Source organism: Eptatretus burgeri, chromosome 10, assembly GCF_056783735.1.
Source record: "Eptatretus burgeri isolate ZD-2024b chromosome 10, Ebu_testis_v1, whole genome shotgun sequence".
Lineage (NCBI taxonomy): Eukaryota > Metazoa > Chordata > Myxini > Myxiniformes > Myxinidae > Eptatretus > Eptatretus burgeri.
Window position 1 is genome coordinate 75,581,385 of NC_140970.1, and position 25,939 is coordinate 75,607,323.

Here is a 25,939-nt window from a genome sequence, read left to right on the forward strand (position 1 = left end):
TGAAAAATTAACATGTTCAAGGTCAAATGGCTGTCTGAAAAAAAGAGAATGCGTTTTTTTTTTTGATCGCTCAATTTTGCCAATGCGGAATCTCAAAGACGACTAGTCCTTCAATGATGTTCCTGCATAATAATAGCGTACCTGCACTGAAGTTTCGCACCTGATATTTGTTTTGTGTCCTTGTCCTACTTTTTTGGATCGTGATATAATTAACAAAAAACACCTTTTTGATCATAACTTGAAAATTTTTCCTCCAATTTTCATGATATTGAGTTATGTGGATAGATTGCAGATGAGGACACAGTATCATAATTTACACTCTATCCCTAAATGTTGAAGTTCAAGGTTATATGGTGGTCTGAACAAAATATGCCATCATTGCATCATGGGCCATGGGTAAGTTGCGAGTCATCGCCAAAGGTAAGCTGAGGGAGGCTTACCCTTGGTGTTGGCTTTGTGATCGCAGATATCTAGTTTGAGGTTGCTCTTTTATATGCTAAAAAGACGTTTAATGGCAAGTTTTTGAGAGGCAAAGATTTTCATGCTGAAATGCACTTTTTCACTCATTGTTGCCCCATGTGTAGTATAAAGTTGAGAGGTGGGAGCAATTGGCTCACTCTGTCTGTGTGTCTGTCATCAGTCTTTGATCGAGGAACTACTTGTCTATAGTGCACATGCGCACAGCGGGTTAAAGCAATTACTTCAGTCTGTATGCCTGTCCAGCAGTCAAAAATAATCGAAAATCATTCCAAAATGGAAATGTACCGTTTTTAGAGGCTTCAAAAAGGACACAGCAGGCACAAATAACCAATGCAACGTGTTAAATAATATTGTGTTAAAGATGGTGTGTCCCAAAAGCATCAGTGGTGATAAACTTCCAATTCAATATTTTCTTTTTTCTCCAGCCTTTAAAATATATTTTTCAATTTAACTGCATATTTTGAACAACATACAACACAGATCACCTTGTTTGTACTTCCAAAAACCTTCAGTTTAGCAGTAATTTGGCATAACTGCACAATGTCAAGACTAATCAAATTTGCTGCTCATGCTCTCAGGGTGAGGGAACATAAAGATTCAGACAAAATGAATCTAGCGATGCAACGCCTGAACTAACTTCGTCCAAAAGATCTGTCCGTTTCGTGCATACATTGCTCAAAGGTTGTTCCAAAATTTTCAGTTTATCCGAGAAGTGTTGGAAAAAGTTCAGCTCTGGACTGCTCCGTTGAACCCATCGGCTTTGTATTGTTGCCATCCCGTCTGTTATTCAAAGTCCACGAACAAATCTAATGTAGTTTGTGCTGGGAAATGCAAAGCAAGAGTTGATAAGACCATTCCCATGTCCATTTTCTTAAAACTGCATGGATAAAATGTTCTTTGAACTCTCTCGTTTTTGGTGTTTTGGAGGGGGGAGAGGGGGAGGTTGTGTTAAAGGATTACAAATTGAGGTGAATGGAACACAGCAGGCCAACAGCATCCAGATGATCCTGATATGCATGAGGAGTGGAGTCTCAAGTGAAAGGGGAACAGGATCTCAGTGAGTGCAGTGAAGCCCAGAGTAATGAATAGGACAGGAGGTCGATCGTTCAAGCAATGTCCGCAATACATACCAAAACTTCAATAAAAAAACACATTGCTAAATCACGTCATTGTGGATAGATTTCACAGAAATATGCAATGAACAAAAATAATTAGAAGCAATATTTTAAGCCTGGCAAAAATAATCACATATACACTGATATCAATTTACCGTGATGACATAATTAAAGATTAATTCCATTTCATTAATCCCTTGAGCGTTGTGTTTCACTCGCCGAGTGGAAAAAACACGATTTATGACACTTACTTGTCTCATCACATAGATGGGTATTGAAGGTATAAAAATACATCACTTTCATACCACTGTCCCCTCCTCCAACCACAACACTTCCCACAGAAAATTGCATTAAACACCTTTTCTTCAAAGCTTCTACATTAATCCTGCTTCCACTGATATTTATTTAAGAAGCGTCTGAGGACAATCATTGAATAAATTGAGTTTTTGAATTGTTTTTCAATGGAATTGAAAATTAACCCTTTCCTTACACATCACAAGAATCCTCTACTATAATGACTACTCTTACTACTACTACGACGACTACTACTACTACTACTACTATCTTCTCTACAACTGCTTTAACGGCCTCAATTTTTGGCCTGTCTTTTAAGAACCAGCTCGCTCGACTTGAAGTTCGACTGAATGTGATTTGGGCAGGAATTTGAAATGATAACTTTCCCACTTTCCCACTTTAACATCTACCAGCTAATGCTAGCAGATGGGGAATCCACTTTAACATCGATCCTATGGATGACAAACTTTGCTACTGCAACAACCATCATCGAAGCACCAATCCAACAGTTTGTAGTCGGTATCGAGAATCGAAACGATATTAGATAACTTAAAGGCCAGAAAGTAACTTCTGAGCTATCCCGCAGGCCAACGACTTTGCCGATATATTGTGTGAAATGGGACATGTAATGTTGGAATACATTGTGTTCATGAAAGTTCTCTTATATTATTCTTTGGTCTGAAACACAAGCCTGCAGGGTAACAGCATTGGCTGAGAGCACAGCTGTGCAACTGATGCAGTGCCCTCTGTGGGTTAGTGCAGGAATTTGTAATTTGGCCATGCTGCCGGCGATAGCTCGCATACTCTTCACGAAGGACACCATGGGATGGACTAATGCTGGCAGATCTGACGCTCAGTTTAACGTCCATCCGAGGGACGGAACTCACATTGATTAATCACCCTGCGTCTGAAACACCAGGAAGACAGTTTATAGCTGGATCTGGATTTGAACCCAAGCTAGACAGATTAGAGTGAGCATGTGTACCTCTTGGATATTCTTCATGCGTTGGTGTAAGTTAAAGAGTGGTAAGAGAATATTACAACTGTCACACTATAGATAGTATGCAGAATTGAACCCGAATAATTTCAAGGTCGAAATGTTTTTTCATCCAAATATCGTCGCTGAGAGAGCCTTGAGCTACATATTACTAGCAAATACCACCTGTTGCTTCACTGACAGGAATTGTAAGAGATAGGAGAAATGGGGGAGAGAGAGAGAGAGAGAGGGCTGTGGGATAAAAGAGAGGGGGGAGAGTGAGGATGTGGAGGGGGAAAGAGAGAAGAAGAAGGGGGAGTGAGGAGGGGTTGGGAAAGGGAAGGCAGTGTGAGGTGAGAGTAAGGGAAGGCAAACGTGCGGTGTAGGGTTAAGTACAATTCACGCTATCTCATAAAAATGATTCAAATAGAAGAACAGTGAAGAATGAAACAAAATAATGTCTGAAATTCATTTTCTACCGGCCATACTATAAATACTGCTCAGAGACAAACACTGCCAGGACATGTCCACACAAAAATACCTTCCGGAGACAAACACCACCCAGACATGTCCGGCGACAAACACAGCCCAGTTGCATCTGGAGACAAACAATGCCCAGATGTGTCCAGAGACAAACTCCCATTCAGAGAGAAACACCGTTCAGAGACAAATACCACCCAGACATGTCTGGAGACAAACCCCGCCTGGACATAACCACTGTCCAGACACATATGGAGATAACTAGCATCCAGACATAACCACCATCCAGATACATCCAGAGACAGAGAGAGACAGGTGGGTAGAGGGAGAGAGGTGTTAGAGGAGGGTGCTGCACTGTATTGGTATTGGGAGGGGGTAGAGTGAGGATAGGAAAAAGAGAGTGGTGGGGTAGGGGAGATAACAAAGAGAATTTGTTATGGTTTATGAACAACACACACACACACACACACACACACACACACACACACACACACACACACACACACACACACACACACACACACACCATGTATTTATATGTATGTATGTATATATGTATATATATATATATATATATATATATATATATATATATATATATATATATATATATATATATACATATATTGTGACGGGGCCGTGATGTCGACCGGGAGCACGACCGCAAGATGGAGCCGCGAGCTGGCTCGACCGATCACCCTAAATGTAGAGGTCGTCGGCCCGGATAAGTCCAGAGCAGACGGGTCCTGACTGGACCGAAGTTCGCCAATGGATAGACCACGTGGGGTAGGGTCGAATGCCAACTTTTCAATTTACCTTTGTACCCACGTGGTCTGACTACCGGAGAAGTTCACCCTCGGCCGACTTTGTCCGAATGAAGTCGCTATCACCGACTCGGATCCTGCATAACCGAGCGGAATTACCAAAGTCAGGCCGGACCAAATGAAGAAGTTAGGAACACTAATCATCAAATACTCGTCATCTCGAGCCAATGAAAGAAACATAAAACGAGCTGATACATTTAACAATTGGGGTTTTTTTATACAGTAATAATTGGGAACTAGGGAACACAAAAAAGCAGAACTATACCCAATACAATAAATGCAAGTATATACAGCGAGCAAAGCACTTAACAGTTTTCTACTTGTTAGACGGGCCCACGGACACACATACGCACACACTCACACCCCAGAAATGGTGGCTGATGCCTTAAATGTGGATTTTAGCTCAGAGAGACAGATGAACTGAATCCCAGGGTCTGCCTCGGACCTTTCCACCTCGTGTGGTCTTCAAGCTCTTCGGACCGAGCACCAGCGTGGACTTGCTGGATCCAATCACCGCAAGCCACGATCCTTTCCGAGCTCCGGCGGATCCCCTCACGCTCCGGACCACGTGCTGGTGAGACGAGGCGCCGATCCTTCCCAACCCGATGCGTCGCTTCCCCAAGGAACCACCGTCCAAGATGAGGCCAAGAAGTCGCACCAAACCGGGAACCAAGCTGAGACCTCAAAGAACTCCATCCACCAAGAAGAGCCAGCCAAACCAAGATGAGGCAACAAAGCAGAGCAAACAACTCCACCAAGCAGAACAAAAGCCACCAGAACACAAGCCCGATGAACCCCGAAGGCTCACCGAGACTAACCCAAGACTAATCAGAACCAACCCATGCCAAGCAGAGGGTCCCCTTCTTATCTCTCTCAGCCCCGTCTCGCTTCCGGCGTGACTCATTCGGCCTTGTGCGCCCCCCCCATAACCGCGGGTGGGGGCTGTTTACGTTGCTTTCTGCCGGACCCACCTCAACCGTCATTCTGTTTATGCCGTTGAATCACGGGACGGGAGGGTTTTCTTCTTCTTAGTTGTGGAGGAGAGTCGTTCTGATCAAACCCTAACTATTAAAATGAATCACAGCACATTTACATAGATTTACCCATTACACAATGGAAGGCGAGCTATCTATAGAACATGTACTTACCGAGATAACTGAGATAAAGGACCTGAATGATGAGTGTAATTTCCAAATTTGTAACAATATACGAGTATATGTACATATATATATATATATATATATATATATATATATATATATATATATATATATATATATATATATATATATATATATATATATATATATATATATATATATATATACACCTGGTGTTGGCGCAGTGGTTAGGGCAGCGGCTTGGGATCCAAAAGGTCCTGAGTTCAAGCCCTGTTGGACCACTGAATTAATACACCAGGGGGTTGACTCAGCCTATCATCCTTCCGAGGTCGGCGAAATGAGTACCAGTATACTGGGCCGGTATATACCCCGGTTAAAATAGGTGTACCATATCCCTGTGTCGTAAGAGGTGACCAGGGTTGCGTCAGGAAGGGCATCCGGCGTAAAACATGTGCCAAATCACTATGCGGATCATGCGGATGATCCGCTGTGGCGACCCCTAACGGGAGCAGCCGAAGAAAGAAGATATATATATATAAATATATATATATATATATATATATATATATATATATATATATATATATATATATATATAAGTAGGGTAAGAATACTGATTCTGGCTCACTTTTCCCCATGTAAATGAATGGGGATTTTCAGCGATTCATATTTTTTTCCCTAAAAATAAATCCCCTTTTTATCCCAAGGTATATTTATTTGTCTCCCCTTTTAACTTGGAGGTTGAACCTCATTGAATTGAACACCTGGGGGTTGAACAGCTCACTCATTGAACCTATAAAGATTTGTTCATTCTCAAATTCCTTCAATAGTTTAATTTTCTTTGCACAATAATCCCCATCTAAAATATTGACAAACAAAACATTTGAATCTTTATATTTTTTAAGATACCCCATTTGTGCCATTACGAAATGATAAACTTCTCTTAATGCTCTCATCTGACCACCTCCTGAGCCACATATCATTTTGAGATTATAGGAAATTGTTTTTTCATTGTTCAATTGATAACCATCAAAGTTTTCAGTCCATTCAAGGATATTCATTTTTTTCTTTACATCCTCTAACTTACTAGTTTTTAAATTAATTCGCTTATTTGTTTTATTTACCTTTGTTTTAGTTATTTTTTCAATAAGACTTATTTGATATTTTTCACATTCATTATGTTTTCCATTTATATACCAAGACTGAGATTTTCTCCACTCTTTAGTTTGATTAATACTTGGTTTAACCATTTATATATTGTGAAAAAACGCGGCGGTAGCCCTTAAAAAACCCTAACCCATCTTCCCATCGTTAAAACATAATCTATTTTATACACTCTATCATACAATATCCATATGGAACACAATCTATTCCATTATCTAAAATAAATCTCTTATCATCAAAGGCTCCTAATGCCTTTTTATTTACTTCTTCACTATATATGTTATGTTTATAACTTCTTATTGTATTCATTTTCCTATATTCTTCTTTCTTATTCATCAAACAATTATAATAATTTCTAAAAGTTATTGATTTCTTTATTACATATTTCTTTATTCCCTTTAACCTCTTATCAATCTGTTCACCATACTTATAAGCATATGCCTTTGCTCTCAATCCAATAAACTCACTCATTACTTTTCCACCCAACTCATCCTGAAACTTACCAATAACCTTTTCATTCTTTTTTGAAAATAACTCGCTCTTCTTACTAAAATTACTTGTATCATATACTCCAATATTTTTCTTCATATCTTCATAAACATCATCAGTTTTTATATCTAAGATAAAACTATCAGTATCCATATACAACAATGAAACATTTTCACCATACTCTTTCTTTAAGTCATTATACAAATAATCATACATCAATATCTTTGATAAATCAAGAACTGCTGTTCCAATATAAATTGGTTTATCCATTACAATACTTTCCTTTTTCATATGAATTGCAGAAAAGTTCTCTGAAAAAACCTCTTCTCTCTCAAAACTTGGTTTATTTATCAATCTCGAAGCTTCTTTCCAAAATGTTGCGAATCTAATGTTTTGCCTGTTTCTAACATTTTCCATAGTCTTTCCAAATACAGCATTATTCATTAATTTATAAAAATCCCCTTCAAATTTTACTTTTGTATTTGCTCTCATATCTGTATTGAATTGAATATACTTTTTCACCCAAGGACTTTGTTTAAATTTTAAAACTCTATGAATTTTAGCTACTCTCAATCCTTCTCTCAAAAACTGTTTTAAGCTTCTCTGATGTAAAACATATCCCTCTTTATCATAGAATGTTGTTAATAACTTTTCTGTTGATTTGCCTTTAATATTAAAACTTTTATGATAATCACTTAACCATTCTTTCTTTGGAGTTTCTTTCTCACATGCAAAAGGAAGATCTTTATGCTTATTATGAAGATCACTCGGGTACCTCAAATCAACTTCAAAATAATAACCTTCTTCTTCGTCATTCAATTCCTCTTGAGAAGAAATAACAATATTCATCAAAGCCTTTTCATAATTCTTTTCTTCCACCCACTCTAATTTACCATAAGGCAGAGATTGAGACATTGCCCATCCATACAAATTATTAGCATCAAAATACATCAAATAATTACTATCTTTTTCACTATCATAATTTGGAAGATATTTATTATTTGCTTTAGCATATCTTTTTGAACATACTTGTGATATTCCACCTCTCTTGGACTTCTCAATCATCAAAAGCATATCCACATCACTGATTAAATCTATATCTTGTTTTGTCATTTTCAACATTGCACTCCAAGCTAAACCAGGGGCTGTGAAATAGTGGGCAGGATCTAATCCATAACAATTTTTATTATGACAGAGTGATCTAAAAGCTTCAAACACATCAGCTAACAATAAAACATCTGTTTTTAGATATAAATCGTGATATTCTCCAAAGTTCTTTATCTTAAATATTTTCCATATTTCATAAAGGTTATTATAGAAACTTTCTTTTGAAGGAAGTTGTGTTTCTTTAAATCTCATAAATGAATCCATATAATCATAAGGATAAATTCCCTTACTTGTAAGAATTTTCTCTTTACTTTGAATTTCATTCCTTGTTTGAATTTCCTCTCTCGTAAGAATTCCTTCTTTAATCAGAATTTCATCTTTAATCTGAATTTCCTCTTTAGTTCGAATTTTCTTTATAATTAGAATTTCATCTTCAGTTAGAATTTCTTCATTAATTAGAGTTTCCTCTTTACTTTGAATTCTCTCTTTAATCTGAATTTCCTCTTGAGTGAGAATTTCCTCTTTTGGAAAGAATGAATTAAGATTTGGAAAAGAGTCCGTGGAGCTTAGATTTGATGCGAGGTAGGCTAGTGGTGTTCCCATAAACTTGTAAGAATCTAAAAACCTAATACGAGTTAAAGGTTTTGTGAATATCATTTTTGAAAATGAAATATACTTTTGACTTGTGTTTGTTATAGCAGAAATATTCCCTGGTGTTTTTGAAAGTTCATTTATAAATAGATGTGTATCATAGTTGGCGCTGTTGTGAAGAAAGACTGGAATAAAAGAAGGTAATTTATAATTAAGATTACAACAGGAATGAGCGGGACCTCTATATTTACCAGTAAGATGACAATGGTCTCTAACTTTAGACTCCTTAATTTCCCCCTCACAAATATGACAGATATTGTTCATTCTAAATTCTAATTTTTCTTCTTTGGTTAATTTCATCGGTTCATTTGTTTCTTTCATTAATTTAGTGAGTCTTATACAATCCTTTTCTAATCGTTTTACAAACTCTTGTGAAGCATTTTTTCCACGATAATGTTCAAGTTTGTTATACTTTTCTCCAACAGATGATTTGATATAATAACAGAAACCACAAGGAATATGTTTTTGATATTTATTTGTATATGGTTCTTTTGGATTAGGAGAAGCAGTATTTATCTTTTTAAGGATACATTCAAAATCAGCGTATATCACAAATGGGTGCATGATAGATTTATTATAATCTTCAAAATAAATCTTTTCACCAGGTTTAGGCATTGTAATTACAGCTGATTTATGATTACTACAATATTTTGAATGTTGTTCTAATCGTTCTTTTGTATGAAATGAATTAAGACATCGCTTACAAGGATATATTTTGTTTGCTGTTCTGAATACCTGAGAAGAGATTAATCTTGATAAATTATTGATGTATGTGTAATGTGAATTCTTTCCAACACTAAAATATAAAAGGTCAATGTGTGTTTCTTCATTTTTATAGTTGTTTGAAATTTTTAATATTTGAACTTTGTTTGTATCCGTTAATCCATATACATTAATAGAAAGATTATTCTTTTTCTCAAATTTAGGAATATCTGTTAATGGCATTGGGAATTTAAAATCTTTAATGTCCAAGGTATTCTCATATTTCATATATTGTTTTACTCTTTCTGAATTACATTTTGGTGGATGTAAGTGAGCAAGAACAGACCAGAGAAAACATTTATTATCATTGTTCTTAATATTAACAACTGCCTTCTTTAGTTTTATTTCTTTTGGTAATTCAATATAAGAAGAAGCTTTAAGAGGGTTTGATTTTAGAATGTGTATATCTAAAAAGATGATTTTTTTAATATTGAATCCACTTCCTACCACTGTATTATCAACATCCTCCTCTTGTCTTGATAGTTCTTCATAAACCCCACTATTCAAAAAATCTTGAAATGATGTTATAAAATGAAGATCTGTTCTCATATAAGGAGTTTGTTCTTCATCTTGTCTTTTCATATTCATTTTCACTCCCATATAAAACTTTAAAGTTTTCATTTCTTTTAATGTCTTTTTAATAAATTTTTCAACATCGGGTTTCACTATTTCAATTGATTCAGCTATTGATGATGGACCGGGTTCTCCAAATTGAAAAATCCTTATTTTTATATGCCCTTTAAATGCCTCATCAGTGTTTTTAATATAATAGTCTCCCTTTACTTTAAACTCATTTTTCTTGTGTTTTTGTGATTGAAGATGTTGATTATAACTACTCTTCAAAACATCCTTTGAACAGATATCACAATGTTTTCTTTCCAACTCAAGAGGAGATATTTGATGAAATAGATTAAATGTGTGTTTGTTGGTTCGGAGGTGTTTTCTATAATGTTTATATTCGTGATTACAAACATCGCAGTACGTTGTATTCACCATATTTATAGAATAAAACTTTGCTTAAACTAAAATTTTCTTGATGAAAATTTCGTTTAATTTATAGGTGAATCTGTGCTTAAAAACATTTTATCCTCCAACTTTTTCACTTAATAAATACAATGTTTCAAGACACAAAAGACAAGTTTCAATCAATCTCTTCATCTGTTAAAGATACTGAGAAATATGTCAAGGATGTAAAATTGAACAAAGATAAATATAACAACTATTGGATAAAAACTATTATGGTAAATAATATGAGTTCTTCAATTTCCTTCAGTGGAAGGGCTTTTAGTATACCTGGTAGAACATCAATTAAAGTATCTCTAACAAAAGTTTCTCCTCTCCTTCTAGTAATATATTCAAAACTAGAAAAAGCAATGAAACAAGAAAAAGTATCAAAGAACAAAAACCTTATGGATGAAGCTTTAGAAAGAAAAGATAAGACCATCTGTAATATGCAAGGAGAAATTTGTATTTTTTTCAACAACCCTAAAGATGTAAATCTTGATGAAATAAAGGATGTTAATATATCAGGTGAAATGACATTTCGTTCAATAGTAGTTAACGATAATTTTAAAATTACCTTTAATATAAAAAATGTTGTCGCTGAATCTGATAATGCAAAAAAGTATATCGATATCGATGGTAATATACAACTGAAAGTATAGATGAATTTCAGTTTAAGTAAAGTTTTACTTTATAAATATGCTAGACTTTCCTGATTCTCCATATGACAAATTTGAGAATTGTCCTGCGTGTGAAAGACGGGGATTAAACACAGAGTCAAAAGCCTATAAACAATGTATATTCTGTGATTATCTTCTAATTAATGATAATAAAAATATAAAAAGGAAAATAATTCTTTTAGATTTACACCAAAAATGAATTACTTTACAAGATTGATTAGAGAAATGAATATAAAGTATGAGGATGATAACACACCTTTCCTTACAAGGGAAGAAACTGAACGTATAAGAGAAATGTTCAAAGGATTGTTGTTGTATATTATTCATGGATGTAATTTTCAGGGAAATATCAACACAAGATATTGTATAAATAAAATAATGGATTATCTTGAAATTAAACCTGAACTTAGGATAAAATATAGAGTTTCTAAAAAAGCCAATAATAAATTAAATAACCTGTTTTTCAAATATATAAATGAATGATTTTTTACCTATTTGGGAAAATAAGATAAAATTTAACAACCATAAAAATCTCCCAAATTCATTAAGATGTCTCATAGTTGGTTCAAGTGGATGTGGAAAAACCTGCTTACTTTTAAAAATGCTCCTCACTCCCAACTTTTTAGATTATGATAATTTAATAATTTTCACAAAGTCGAGTTTTCAACCAGAGTATCAACTACTCTCACAAGGTTTTAATGCTGGTCTTCAAAAAGAAGATATAATAGGTTTATTTAAATGTCAAAAAAACCTAAATGATTATAACATTGAAGATATAATTCAACTATTTTGTGATACACAGAGATGTAAAAAGAAATCAAATCTTATAACTTGTATTCTTAGTGATAATACGGATGATATACCGTCTCCCCAAGATTTGGATAAATCAAAAAGAACCTCGTTATCTTTGATGATTGTGTTAATGAGAGAAACCAAACGGTAATGGACAGCTACTACACAAGAGGGAGACATTCTTCTTGTAATTGTATTTATCTTAGTCAATCGTACTTTCAACTTCCTCGTCGTTCCATCAGAAACAATGCTAATACTTTTATTTTATTCAAGTTAAATTCAATAGATATCAATAATTTTTGGAGAGATAATTGTTCTACATTATGTAGTAAAAAGAAATTTGAGGATTATATGAAGCACACGACTGAAAAATATAAATATATTGTTGTGAAACAAGATGAGATATTAAGGGATATATTTTTTGTTTTATAAACAATTACATATATAAATGACAACTATTATTATAAATCTTGTGGATAAATCTGCTTCTGGAAAAAACTTTCATAAATCAAGGTTCTTGTGTAGTACAAATGAGAATATTGTAAATTTACTTAAAAAACACCCCGTGATACGCATTGTATCAACAACAACTAGAGCAATAAGACCTGGAGAAGTAAAAGGTGAAGATTATCACTATATTTCAGTGGAGGAACATATGCGATTGAGGAATGAAGGACAAATATTTGAGGAGGTTTCTCTTGGTACAACAAAATATTCACATTGTAAGAGTGAGTTAAAGAAACTAAAATCTGGTGGTGTTGGGATATTAGAAACTAATCCAGAAGGAACGAGACAAATTATTAAATATCTGAGCGGAGTGAAGATTTTATCATTCGGTTTTGATGTTGATGAAGAAACTCAACACAAACGTATGAAAAGCAGAGATGCAAGGATTAGTGAAGAAGAAATTACAACTCGCATTAATGTTAATAAAGAATTTGATGAAATATTTAAAGAAAAGGATTTATTTGAACACATCTACTTGAATGATGAAGAAAAGGAAAATTTCCCTGTTGATCTTTACAATTCATTAAATGATATTTTACAATAAATAAATGGATACAAAAGAAAGAGCAAGAAGATTTAAGGAACATCAAGAGTTGGTTTCAAAAGTTGTAAAACAACAGGAAGACATAAAGAAGAAACGCAGACAGAAACTAACGGGCGAAGAAGCATTTGAAAAAAAAAACAAGAGAAATTTTTTAAACCACTTTTAAAAACTTCCCAAGAAAAAATGAAAGATGTTTCCACAGTTCCCACAGTAGAATATACTCCTAGAAAGCTTCAAATGTTAAAAGATTTCAGTCAAATGACGGAGGAAGAATTAGAGCATATTGGAGAATTAGAACATGATGAAGGTTTATTTCAACAACTGGAAGAGATTAATCAACCCCCTGATTATATTGTGAATGCTGTTCAAAACAATGAATATTCAGCGGATTCAAAAACCAAAGCAGGACTCATTCCAACAGAACAACCAGCAATATTTCATCTTGTTCAAGAAAAGGTATTGATATTTAATGATGAATTAAGGTTCTTAAGTTCTGCTCAACCCCCTGTTAAACTAACTCCGAGATTAATGTTTCTTCTCACAAAAGATGGAAGGCAAGGTTCAACTGTGAGGGATGAATCAAAGTATATTGATAAACCATTGGATATGGAAAATAATGATGATAGAGTATATATTGATTTGCTGAACACTCTAAATTATAAGGTTATTCTTTCTGGTAAAAGTAGGAAGAATGAGAAGGAGAAACACATTATTCAGGCTTTAAGTATCCTTGGTTCAGGTATTAGTTTTCTTCCAAATGACCCATCGCAATTAGTTAATAGACTGTTATTGTTGTTCGGCAGTAAGAAGGCTGGAAATAACAATTGTTTTAATGAAGCATCAGCCATTTTAGACCAGTTGATGAACATGAAAATAATTAATAAATCTCAATATAAAGACATTTTATCTCATATTAAATAAGATGAGAAGCACAATCCTGAGTTTTAATTTCACAACAAGCGACCACACATCTTCATTCCCATACCCACTACAACTTGACACAACAAAAGAATATGAGGCATCTTTATTGTCCATGGAGACTTATAATACCTTATTTAATATAACCGAGAAAAATGACAAGTTTAGTTATAATCCGGGAAGTGGATACAAAACGATAACAGTCTCACCCGGAGCATACGAGATTTCTCAAATATCTTCCGAAATTGCTCGTCTTATGAAAGAACAGGGTGATGAACCAAAAAATATTATTATAAACATTCAAAAACATACTTCAAAATCAACGATTAAAGTTAAAAATAACTACAAGGTTGATTTCACAATTGATAATTCATTTAGAGAGTTATTAGGTTTCTCCTCAAAAAAGATTGAAACTAATGGGACGTTTTACAGTGATAATGTCATTCAAATATCCTCAGGAATAAATTCGGTGTTAATTCACTGTGATTTGATTGATGGTGCTTATAATGATGGATTAAAAACAAATACAATATTTTCATTCAGCGCATACTCAACCCCAATTGGTTATAAATTCAATATGGAGCCTAAAAATTTGGTTTATCTACCTGTGTCAGGAAAAACCATACACAGAGTAAATTTTAGGATAACCGACCAAGATAATCGTGTGATCTCTTTTAATGGAGAAGTTATATCCATCAGAATTCACCTACGTGAAGTTTTTCAATAAATAAATACGATGGTTATTGTGAGGAAGCACGAGTTGGGAAAATATAAAATAATTACAGGGGATGGGATGTTCCTTTCCCGTACTACAAGGGTGAAGGTATGTATCTTGGTAGAGGATACTATAAACCTAAGAGACAAAGGGGTGTTGGACATCAATTTAGAGGAGATGGGATAATTGATACTCTCATGGGTATTGGTTCAACTATTCTTAAACATAAAGACCTAATTGGTTCAACTGCTTCTGCTGTGGGAAATGTAGCAGGTGCTGTAAAGAGTATAAAAGATGCTCAGAAAGAATCTCATAAATTACAAGCAATAAAAGAAATTAAGAAAGGTAAAACTCAGTTGTCCCCCCAAGAACGACAGAAAATAATTCAAATACTTGGATCAGGGTTTCAAAAGTTTTAACATCTTTTTTCCTAAATAAATACAAGTATGGAAGCAATTGATAGTATCTATGATTTGGATGATACTATTATTATCTCAAACTCCACTAAAAAAGAAGATTACTTCAAGGTAAATGCAATAACTGGAACAGACTGGAATACAAATGGTACAAAAGGTTTTGAAATAAATAATCAACAAACCTATTTGAATCTCTCCGAAAGTTTCTTGTTGTGTAAATTTAAATTCACTAAGGCTGGGAATAACACAAACGCTACACTTGTAAATGATTTCTTCTGGAAAATGTTTGATAGTGTGCGATTGTATATTGGAACACAAGAAGTTGAAGCGGTTGATTATGTCTCTGCTGTATCTGAAATGATGAAATTTACACTCTATACATTCAGTGATAGAATGGGAAAGGGGTCTGTCGAAGGTTTTATTCCTGATATGTCAACGGGAACAAACACAGACCCTGGATATATTCAAAGGAAAGGAATGTATAATGATGATACAAAAGCAGAAAATAGTTTTACTGTGGCAGTTCCTCTTAAAGGTATATTTGGATTTTGTGATTATGATAAAGTTCTGTATGGTCTTAAAATTAGATTTCAACTACAAAGGAATGATAATGAAAATAGATTGCTTTTTGGTGTTGGTAATGCTTTTGGTGATCAGAATAAATTTGTAATTGAGGAGATGAGTTGGTATATCAGTGAATATACTCCTAATCTTAAAACAGAAGAGATGTTGAATCGAAGACTTAACTCAAAGAAACCACTCAGTGTATCATACCTCAAAAGAAGATGTCAACACGTTAAACTCAATCAAACTACTTACACGTGGAATTTGGGTGTTCTGGAAGGAAAGCCACGATATCTGTGGATGATTTTTAAAAAGCCAGATGGTGATACTGCGACTGATAAGAATAATGCATTGAGTGATAATGCTAAGGTGAAACAACTTCGCGTTTCTCTAGATGGAACATTTTATCCACGGAATAGATTGGAAATTAATTGGGAAAAAAATGATTTTGCTGAAGCATACAAGTCTTACCAAAAGGTGTGTGAAAGTAATGGAAATAAAGAACCTATTTTAGATATGACAGCATTTAAAAGTTTGTATACAATCTATACGTTTGACCTGAGCGCTCAAAAAGAAACTATAAAGTCTAATCGAGTGGATACTTCCCTATACATTGAAAGAGGAGAGAGTGAAGAAGTTGATACATATTGTTTGCTTTTGGAAGAAACAGAATTGCAGATTAATACAGATAATGGTGTGATGATTAGTCTCACATAATTTTTTGTTAAATAAATGAGTGGCAAAGTACCAACTGGGGTATATGTTAATCAAATCAATCTTCATAAACTATCATCTTGTGTTCAAAATCAAAAGCCTTGTACGATTAACGTTAATACAATTCAGAGAAAAGGAGCAGTAAGAATTGATGTTTTGCTCACAAGAGAACAGGTTAAAATCTTGAATGACACTGGCTCACTTAAAATTAAAATGACAAAACCAATGTTGAAAAAATATTCAATAAGAGAGACGAGTGCAGGATTTCTCCCATTTCTAATTCCTTTATTTGCTGGTTTAAGTGCGGTTGGAGCATTGACGGGTGGTATTTCAACAGCGGTCAAAACTGCCAATGAAAGGAAGGCTCAACTCCAGGCTCAAAAAGAATTGGAAAGACATAACAAAGAGTTGGAGAAACAAATTAGTGGAAGTGGTGTAATTGTAGATTTTGCTGAAAAACTTGAAGGTCTGCCTGATAAAGCGAGATTGTTAGTTGGAGATATGCTTTCTTCTATAGCACAAGCAGGTGTAAAATTAACGAAAAGAGGTAATGGATTATATCTTTCTAATAAATAAATGAGCATTGATGAGTGGTTGAAAGAATTTGGAAAGAATACAACATCAAATTTACAACTTGCTAAATATTGTAAGAAATTAAAAATTCATAATGTGGTTATTTGTATGAGAGATGAATTAACAAATGTGTCGAAACATACAAAGAATATTATTATGAACTTAGAAGATAATGATGGGAACGGTTCTCATTGGGTTTGTATTTTTAATAGTCAAGACAAATATTATTTTGATAGTTTTGGTCTTCCACCACCTGTTGAAGTCATAAAATTCTTACAGAATGGTGTTTATCAAACATTTCAAGTCCAAGAATTAAATTCCAAGTGTTGTGGTCAATTATGTCTATATGTGTTATTTCAACTCAACAAAAATAAAAAATTTTATGATATTATTTTTAATCTAATATAAATGACTTATGTTGGTAAAGATGGTTCTATCTTTGGTGTATCTCAAGAACTGGATATTGATTTATCAAATTATTATACAAAGGCACAGGCTGAACGATATAAATATAATATAAACAAAAATATTAACATGAAAAATGCTTATAAATTAAAAAATTATCCAAGCCCGACTGACGCGAATGACTTGGTGAGATTAAGCAATTTATCACAATATATATATACTTAAATAAAACGGCTGTGTATTCTAAAGATACAGAAGTGTTGATATTATCTCCAGGTCATACAGAATTCACAGTTCGAATTAAAATAAATTTTTATAAAGAAGGGCGTATCGTTTGTATGAGAATAGAACAATGGGGGTATGATATGAATGATTTAGGGTATAATTGGTCATTTAAAATTAACCTCGAAGACCTGGAACAATTAAATCAGTCTCGTAAGGAAGAATATTATCCACTTGGTATCGAGAATGAGTTTTGTGGAGCCACGATTAGTAAACAACAAATAAAAGAATTTAATAAGGGTAAATATAATAATGGTTTTGCCCTTGTTTATCTCATGAAAACAGAAAAAACAGGATTATATATAATAAGTAAGGAAATACAAAATGATTTAACTATGGGAAGATGGGGAGGTGTTTCGTGCCATAATATTATTCTAACATATATTTCTAATACATAAATGACAGCAAGAAGGCTTCAAGAAAATTATCATTTCTGTGTCCAAGCATACCTTCAAGAAAAGGGTATTCGGTATTTTAATAAATATGTTCTACAACATAAGAATGAGGTATTTTCAATAAAAGATTGGCATTATGCTGATGTTGATAAACCGACAACTTTAGATTTAATTAGAATGTTAAATAATGAAAAAATTATAAGGTTAAGAAAAGGTAAGGCTCTTTTAGAAATTCAAAAGAAATTTTATTGGTTTCCTGTTGTAAAAAATTATTTTGGATACAGGAATAACAAGAAATCCTGATGAATATATGTATAATATTCTATGGGGTGTAAACGATTCAAGTATAGTAAGGGATGAGGAAGGAGTTGAAGAAGAGAGGGAAGAGGAGGAAAAGGAGAAGGAGGAGAGAGAGAAGGAGGAAAGAGAGAATAGAGAGAGGGAGGAAAGAGAGAAGAGAGAGAGGGAGAAGAAAGAGAAGGAGGAAAAGGAGAAGAGAGAGAAGGAGGAAAGAGAGAATAGAGAGAGGGAGGAAAGAGAGAAGAGAGAGAGGGAGGAAAGAGAGAGAATGAATAAATATCAAAATATGGAAACCAGTGAGATTCAAAAAGAATAGAGGTATTAAAGAAAATAACTTATCCCACCAGGAAGGAATACAAAGAATTAACAAGTCTATTTGCAATACTTTCAACAAAACTATTAGCATCGTCAAGCTATTCATTTTAATTCAAGTTTTTTCTTAAATAAATGGAGGAGAGAGTGAAGGCATTTCTAAGGATTCTTTATGTTTTAAAAATTAAGATTCAAATGTGCATGTTGGAAACTAAAAAGGTTTTTGCACTCTGCAGGAATTTTTCTCATAAATAAATGAGTTATTGTCTCAAATGTAAAAAGAAAACTAATACTAAAAATATTTCATATGTTAAAAGTAAAAATAACAGGGTTATACAAAAAGGTATATGTTCGGTGTGTGGTTCAAAAAAAAATCAAGTTATCTCCAAACACAAACTCGGAGGAGATATACAAAAGTTTTTATCAGGAAGTAAATTTACAACTACTGGAATACCAGGGGAATTACATCTTCCAGGTTATTCTTTCTGTGGTCCAGGCACAAACTTGGATAAAAGATTAGATGAGGCAGACAATCCTAAATCCTGGAGTAAACCAATCAATAGAGTTGATGAAGTGTGCATGAGACACGATATTGATTATGGGAATACCACAACGTTGGAAGAAAAGCATGAAGCCGATAGAGAAATGTTGTATAATTTGTCTCTGATACAAAATCCAACCTTGAGAGAAAAAGTTGATAGGTTCATCGTGAAGAAGATGATTAGTGCTAAATTGAAACTTGGACTTGGAAATTCAAAAACTTATAGGCTCTAATGATGCCATTAAGACTGAAGAGCAATTAGCTGATGAATTACATAAACCAATATTCACAAAGTTTCAGAGAAGGAAAGTTTATTCCAAGGAAGTTGATTATATCTGGTCTGCTGATTTGATTGAACTCAATAATGATAAGGGGTACAAGTATGCTTTAACCGTTATTGATTTGAGGAGTAGATATGCGTGGGTTGTCCCTTTAAAAAACAAAACAGGTAATACTCTTATGTTAGCTTTTCAACAGATATTTAATAAAAGTAAGAGAAAACCTAAGAAATTGTGGACTGATGAGGGTAGAGAGTTTTATAACAAGACATTTATGAATTTTCTAAAAAATAACAGTATTACATTATACAGTACCTTTAATGAAGGGAAGGCAGTTGTTGTTGAACGTTTTAATCGTACCTTAAAAGAGAGACTATATAAAAAATTCACACAACTCGGTTCACAACAATGGTCATCTTTTATTCAGGATATTGTGGATAAGTATAATGACACGATTCACACGTCAACGAATATGAAGCCATCAGAAACATTTACAAAATTAAAATATGAAAAAGAGATTAATGTCAGAAAACCTAAGTTCAAAGTTGGTGATATCGTAAGAATATATAGGTGGAAATCTCATTTTGAAAAGGGTTTTACTGAACGATGGACGAAAGAACTTTTTAAAATTGTTGATGTAATAGATACAGTTCCTTGGACTTATAAAATATATGATTTGGAAGGGGAAGAGATTTTAGGTTCATTTTATTCACAGGAATTACAAAAGACAAAACTAAGCAGATAATACACCTTTGTGGACACTCGAGGGCCAAGTCCGAGGTGTATTACAGTATATAATGTGTGTCAAGGGGGACGTTCTTAGATCTGTGAACCCCAAACACAGAATCCTCAACTGAATAGTCAAGGCTTAACTTTTGTTTGTTGATGTGTATGTGTGTGTGTCCCAACCCTCACATTCAAAATCTCAACCCCAACCCTCACATTCAAAATCTCAACCCCAACTCAATCCTCACCCAACACAGTCTTTTTCAAAATGAGATTTCCACCTATATATATATATATATATATATATATATATATATATATATATATATATATATATATATATATATATATATATATATATATATATATATATATATATATATATTTTACGTTTTTTTTTTTTTTTCTCTTCTTCCAATTCTGTCTTTTAAGGCTTTCAGGTTTGATGACGTAGAAAGGGGGAGTAAGCCTGCACTTTCTTCCCAGAACTTTCTTGATCTTGCTCCCATCAAGCACCATCCGACAAAGAACTACATCGATAGGTTTAGATCCCAAAGAGTGATAGCAACTCCAAAAGTCTCCAAAATATAAATAAATAAAATAATAATAATAATAAATAAATAAATAAATAAATAAATAAATAAAAGCCCCCAAAAAAGTTTCAAGTGTCCAACATAAACCCAACTTTCCAAGTCTTCAAGGTATAACCACATTCCCGTTGAGTTTCCAAGATATGTATCACATTGTGAGTTATCAATCCAGAACCCACATTTCAAGTATTCAAAGTAAAACCAACTTACAAAGTCTCTTAAGGATAACTCATTTACTGATTTTTTCAAAATTTGTGAGTCTCCAAGGTAGGACCCATATTTAGAACCATCTTGGCAGAACCCTTTTCCTGAGTCTCCAAGGTAGTTATTTAAACCATCAAGGCAGAACTCATTTACTGATTTTTTCAAAATTTGTGAGTCTCCAAGGTAGGCCCCATATTTAGAACCATCTTGGCAGAACCCTTTTCCTGAGTCTCCAAGGTAGTTATTTAAACCATCAAGGCAGAACTCATTTCTTGATTTTTCAAAATTTGTGAGTCTCCAAGGTAAAACTTGTATTCTGGCTCATCAAGGTATAACTTGTTCAGTGGGTATTGTCTTGATAACTCACAATGAGTACTATTGCTGTAAAACTCTTTTTCAGGATTTTGCTGGTCTCCAAGGTATAACTCTTTGGTTGGGTCATCAAGGACGAACTCGTTCTGTGGGTCTTGGTCGCTCATAAGGTCTTCAACCAAGCCAACAATTTCGCCCCAAGTTGTAGCAAAAGCAGTATTTTCATTTCGTATTTCAGACACAATTTCCTGTGAGAGAAAATAATAATGTATTAATTAAGTTATTTAATTATTAAATGAGTATGCTTCAATCAAAGTTTGAAAATAGGAAAATAAAAAATCTTACCTCAATAGATAAGTGGTTTGAATCCAGTTCATCAACTTGAAGGTTTAGTTCCATACAAGACAGAGAGTTCCAAGGAACACCAAAGTCATCCCACTCAAGGTCTTGGTCGCTCATAAGGTCTTCAACCAAGCCAACAATTTCCCCCAAGTTGTAGCAAAAGCAGTATTTTCATTTCGTATTTCAGACACAATTTCCTGTGAGAGAAAATAATAATGTATTAATTAAGTTATTTAATTATTAAATGAGTATGCTTCAATCAAAGTTTGAAAATAGGAAAATAAAAAATCTTACCTCAATAGATAAGAGGTTTGAATCCAGTTCATCAACTTGAAGGTTTAGTTCCATAGAAGACAGAGAGTTCGAGACAAGCACACAAAACACCATTGCCAGCAAAAACAAATGTTTAAAATGGAGCCTGGGTTTGAAGCTTTTATAGAGAAAGACTGGTGGGTGTGGTTTCCTTTGGAAATTCCCTGGGCAAGCCTAGGCAAGCCTTCATTGGGAAATTTTTCAAAACCATAACATCCTGTAATTTTCTAGTGATTTCTTTGTGAGTCAGAGATGAACTGGAAATGATGTAAGAGTGGGCGGGGCTTAGGAAAAGTGGGCGTGGCTTAGAAAAAAATACCTTATGAAAAGTGGGCGGAGCTTAGCAAAAGTGGGCGGGGCTTAGCAAAAGTGGGCGGGGCTTAAAGAAAAGTGGGCGGGGCTTATTGAATACCTTGTGGAAAGTGGGCGGGGCTTAACAAAAGTGGGCGGGGCTTAAAGAAAAGTGGGCGGGGCTTAACAAAAAATAACCTGTGGCTCAGGAGGTGGTCAAACAAGAGCATTAAGAGAAGTTTATCATTTCGTAATGGCACAAATGGGGTATCTTAAAAAATATAAAGATTCAAATGTTTTGTTTGTCAATATTTTAGATGGGGATTATTGTGCAAAGAAAATTAAACTATTGAAGGAATTTGAGAATGAACAAATCTTTATAGGTTCAATGAGTGAGCTGTTCAACCCCCAGGTGTTCAATTCAATGAGGTTCAACCTCCAAGTTAAAAGGGGAGACAAATAAATATACCTTGGGATAAAAAGGGGATTTATTTTTAGGGAAAAAAAATATGAATCGCTGAAAATCCCCCATTCATTTACATGGGGAAAAGTGAGCCAGAATCAGTATTCTTACCCTACATATATATATATATATATATATATATATATATATATATATATATATATATATATATATATATATATATATATATATATATATATATATATATATTTGCTTGGCCGACAAACAATTTTTCGATAATCGGCTGATTGAAATCAGTGTGATTACGTACTACAGCACATACTGCATACAAACCAAAATCCTTGAGTTGCTTTCGCCCTTGTTTTGGAGAAATTTCATTGAACAAACTGGAAGGGCTCTCTGCAGAGCACATTCCTCAACCACGTAATGCCTGATCCACGAGAACATATCAGCCCCAATAATTTTTTGAACTAGAAGGGCACTCGGTCGAGCACATACCTCTGCCACATAATGCCTAATCCATGAGCACATATCAGGCCCTATACATTTTTGAAATATCATGCTATACAGGACTATATCATTTTTGGCCCTATCTCTCAATGGTGAAGAATCACTTTCAAAATTAAATTATTATCGTATCCAGATCCGAATTCGGATCTTCACTAAAATCGAATCAATTCGTCATTGCCACACACCCAACCTGTCCACCAAAGTTCATCCGGATCTGTCCATAACTTTTTTCGATATCCTGCACACAGACAGACAGAAAAACAAACAAACAAGAAGAAGATGTCTTGCAGATCACGATACCTGCAAAATCCATAAACCAAATTTGACCGAAAAAAATAATTGCTGGTTGAACTCAATGACCAAATATGCAATTCCTCTTCAAAATTCAAGTGAATCGGATGAAAATTGACAATTTTAGAGTCCGGCCTTTGTGGACCCTTTGGCCTATGATGACTTCAAAAATAATCGGTGGTTAAAATGAGTGACCAAATCTGCAAGTCCTCTTCAAATTTTAAGTCAATCGGATGAAAATTGAGGATTATAGAAATACCACATTCGTTGTTGACCTTGAGCCTATGTTGACCTTTTGGTTGATGTAGAGCTCCAAAATAATTTGCTGGTTGAATTCAATGATCAAATATGCAACTCTTCTTCAAATTTCAAGTGAATTGGATGAAGTTTGAGGATTTTAGTAATCACACTGAAGTTGTTGACATTTGGCCCATGTTGACCTTTTGACCTTCTGACATCAAAAACTAGGTTTCTCACTTATGACAAACTCACAATGGGGTGAAGTTTCATGAAGATTGGTTTAAAATTGTGACATGTCAGCGATTGAAAGACAAACAAACAAGCAAGAAGAAGACGTCATGCAGAACAAAACACTTGCAAAATCCATAAAACATATTTGACCTCAAAAATAATTGGGGGTTGAATTCAATGACCAAATGTGCAACTGCTCTTCAAATTTCAAGTCAATCCGATGAAAATTGAGGATTTTAGAAATCTCAACCAAGTTTCTGACATTTGGCCTATGTTGGCCTTTTGACCTTTTGACCTCAATAACAATAGGCTTCTTCCTTATGACAAACTCTACCATGTGGAGATGTTTCATGAAGATCAGTTCAAAATTGTGACCAATAAGCAACAAACAGACAAACAGACAGAATAACAAAATCGACTGACTAATATATTTGAAAAGTCTTCGACTTTGCAAATAACAGAAAGACAGACATGGTGAAAACAACCTCCTCCACCTTTGGTGGTGGAGGTAATGTAAAAAAACGAAATGTTGCATCATCGACGTTTCAAAGAGATGTTCTGCCAATCATCATGTGACGGGTGTGAAAAAAAAACATGTCAAAACGACAAACGGTTCGGAAATCTGGTGTTACCAAATGTATTTTGCTTTGAAACTCACAAAGAGAAATCAAGTAACCTTTTTAAGCATACCGAGTCATGTAAACCAATTTAGAATTGCATTCCCCTCTTCCTTGTAGCAATTTCCGACTGTACATCTCGATCGGAACACGAACTGTACCACTATTGATTATAGGGAACTCGGCAAGTGGCTTAAGCACTCAATCAAGCACTCCAATAAATTTGTTGATAATGGCACTGTCACACCTTGACGTTTTGGCCAGCAATGGCAACCTATAAAAATGTATGTAAATCGTTGGCGTATGCTGAAGTTTTGAGTTTTTAAAAAAAGTTTTGGTTGTACTCATAACGTGGTGGTCGTATGCATAACATATTAGTAAAGGGCACAGTACGTTTCGTTGTCTAATAGATAACTTATACCAACGAATACTTAGCCTGTTGTCGGCGTTCACAACCTATGCCCAACGATAGTTTAACTTAGGCATAGTGCGCTGCACGTATCGCCGACGAACTCGTGGCGTTCTCTGTTAAAAACCTGCCGCTCGCCGATTTAAATCATAACCGCCTGAAAATTGAAAGTGTCAACATCGCAGTCACACCTTGACGATTTAGCCAGTGTATGCCGACCTCTGAAAAATGTGTCTAAAACGCTGGCACACGTCAAATACGGTATGGGTAAGTTGTGTTTTTGTTAGGAGCATGCTGAAAAACAATTAAGTACGCTGTCATATTCCGTGGTACGTCTAGTACGTCGTGAAGTTTCAAGCATGCTGAAAATTTTACGACGTACTCGGCGTATGGCTCACAAGTTCCGCATACGCTGGCATAACTTCTCGGCATGCTCCGCGATCGTTGATACACGTCGGACACACGTTACTTGTAAGTTACTCATAAGTCGAAACACGTCGAGGTAATGGTTAGCATACCCGAAACTTAATTTTTAACCTATGAGTAACGTGCTTTGAACCTTTGAGTAGTGTGCTTTGAACCTTTGAGTAGCGTATCTCAAACGCACATTGTCGTATGTAGACAAATTTGAAGGCCCGGTCACACCTTGACGTTTTAGCCAACGTATGCCGATTTTTGAATTTTTTTTCTAAAACGCTGGCACACGTTGAATACGTTATGGGTAAGTTTTGATAACATTGAGAGCACGCTGAAACACACTGCCATACGTCGTTGCACGTTGGCTTTAAACGTTGTACTTTTTGGTTGTCCTCAAATTTTTTCATGCTTGAAATTTCACGACGTATGCCGGCGTATGACTCACACGTTCCGCTACGCTGGCCACAAGTTGTATGCACGGTCTGCGATCGTTGACAGACGTCAACACATGCTACTTGTAAGTTAATCATAAGTTGAGACACACCGAGGTAATGTTGAGCTTACCCGAAACTTATTTCTAACCTATGATTAACGTATTGTTGGCACGTTACGCGATCGTTGC